This window comes from Pyxicephalus adspersus, chromosome Z, assembly GCF_032062135.1.
Source record: "Pyxicephalus adspersus chromosome Z, UCB_Pads_2.0, whole genome shotgun sequence".
Lineage (NCBI taxonomy): Eukaryota > Metazoa > Chordata > Amphibia > Anura > Pyxicephalidae > Pyxicephalus > Pyxicephalus adspersus.
Window position 1 is genome coordinate 146,933 of NC_092871.1, and position 2,810 is coordinate 149,742.

Sequence of the window (2,810 nt, forward strand, 5' to 3'; positions counted from 1 at the left end):
CTGAGATGTATTCTGAAACCCATTTATTAATAATCTTTATATTGCTAATATATCATTCTGTATAAAGTAATAGTCAGATGATTTGTAGTTGGATCGTCATGGGAAGCATTGTGAGACCAAGAACTAATCTCCTAGGCCTCAGGAAAGCCAGGAAACCATATTTAACCTGTCCTGGTGAACCATAAGACCCAGACATGCCTAGTTTGGTCTCTGTGAACTCCTTGTTTTGTGGTGATTAATATTCTGGGAGTTGGCAGATCAAAAAACCTAAACTTATGAAATTAGTAATAATGGCTAGAACAAGGGCATTAGGGAAGTGTCCACAGAGCATCATACTCCATGTGGACACAGCCACTCGGACAGCCCCCACCCTGCTGTCATTGGATGGTCCTATTAGTCCCACCTCTGTGGTTGGCATGGAAAAAGCCATGTAAGCCCAGCAGAGGGAGCTCTCACTGATATCATCTTGTTGCTAAGGACAACGGCACTGACACATTGAGCACTGCAGGGAGCCCGGTGACTCTGACTAATAGCTTGGACTTTACACTGCAAGCAGGACCAGGAAAACCAACTCTATCAAAGTATTATTTCACAGCTTTCCCTTTTTGTTTTATGCTGTTCTATTGTTCTGTTATTATTCTGTTATTGTTCTTAGATTAGTCTTTATTTTTCTCTATGTGTTTATGCTCTGTGTGTTTGTATATTTTTACTTATTAAACTCTATAAAAAGTGTAAGCTGAATCTCTGAATGCTCCAAGTAAAAATATTGAAACTTGCTAACCTGAAGCGCTACTATAACATTGTGATTGCGGAGACATCCCTGTCTGGAGTGCCTGACACCAAAGAATCATAACCGGGGTTGTCAAGGGTAACGTTGCGTGCTTCCGTCTAAACACGTGGTGGCAGTCTAGCCGTGATGGTGTGTGTGTCAAGGGGTAACAGAGGGGTAACCTTGCCCCATGACGGCCCTTCTCATCCTGCTGCTGGGTGGACTGTGCTGAGCGTGCTGGAAAGTCTATGCGCAGGGTTCGGGGGCGAGAGGGCGTCCATCACAATGTGTGTTTGTATGCGGGTATAAAGTCAGACGTGATTTCTACTTGCATATGATTGGATGGTTACAGAGCTTTACCTCATTCAGTCTAAGCTATGTGACAAGTCATTTTGCTAAGTGAACAGACTAAACTGCTTACATCTGTGAAACAGAAACTTTCATGGTGTATGGCCTCATCTGCTACAATACAATTACCCCCAACTCCTAATGCCAATCATAAACCCGTAGATCAGCAATATGGCCCCTTTCCACCACAATTTGTATTTCAGGTTCAATGATCCTGCAATCCCACAGTTCAAACAGTAAAAGTTCCTACATGCACACCTAACAGTACAGGAAAGGGGAGGAAGTATGAAGACCACCATTGGCTGCCCCCTTACAATGACACTTTCTGGTATAGCTGGGGCCACAATTGTTCGTGCATCTGCCCCGAAGAGCACATAGATTGTAAGCTCTTCGGTGCGGGGTCCTCTCCTCCTGTGTCACTGTCTGTATTTGCAAACCTTTTTTAATGTACAGTGCCACATAATATGTTGGCGCTATATAAATTCTGTTTATTAATAATATTAATCTCAGCACAGCCTGGGAGTTTGGTTGTCAGCGTTTACAGTCAGCCATGTTGTGTGTTGGAAGAATAAACTACACATTTCTGCAGCATTGTCAGGAATATCACTCCTGGCTGGGTAGCTCAGTGTCCCTGCTGATACAACCTCTGCTCTATCTACTGGGAAATCGGAACTCATCCCCATCCTCCATTTATTAGTTTAATGTGACAATCTTCAGTCCAGCTCAGCACAACATTGTCCCTGGAAATATCCCTGAATCCCTTAGCACCATAATACATTGTCACAAATTATAAGCCGGCCCTTGGAAATGTTCATTATCTTATCCCAGCAATTATCAGTGCTGTGTCCCTGGAAAAGTCTTTGTGTTCCATTCCATCAGCACATTATATTGCGCCATATCCCGACTCACTCCCACTGTAACCCCCCCAACCATCAGAGAGAATCTGCAAGCTGCTTCTCTGCACATGTGACTGTAGTAAGCTAAAATCTGATTGGTTGTTCTGCATCAATTGCAGATACCCAGTCCATGTAAACTGGGGTGACCAATGATATTGACAGGTGGTACTGGGGTGACAGGTGGTACTGGGGTGACCAATGATCTTGACAGGTGGTACTGGGGTGACCAATGATACTGACAGGTGGTACTGGGGTGACCAATGATATTGACAGGTGGCCTTGGGGTGACCAATGATATTGGCAGGTGGTACTGGGGTGATACATACAGCTTCCTCAGGGCACTGCACACCCCTTGTCCTCCATTTCTCTTTATGTTTGTGTGTGTTTATATTGGAGGACTGAGGATATCTGCTGTGTGTTTATATTGGGGAACTGGGGGGATCTGCTGTGTGTTTATATTGGGGGACTGGGGGGATCTGCTGTGGGTTTAAATTGGAGGACTGGGGGGATCTGTTGTGTGTTTATATTGGGGGACTGGGGGGATCTGCTGTGTGTTTTCATTGGAGGACTGGGGGGATCTGCTGTGTGTTTATGTTGGAGGACTGGGGGGATCTGCTGTTTGTTTATATTGGGGGACTGGGGGATCTGCTGTGTGTTTTCATTGGAGGACTGGGGGGATCTGTTGTGTGTTTATATTGGGGCACTGGGGGGATCTGCTGTGTGTTTATATTGGAGGACTGGGGGATCTGCTGTGTGTTTAAATTAGGGCACTGGGGGGATCTGCTGTGTGTTTATAT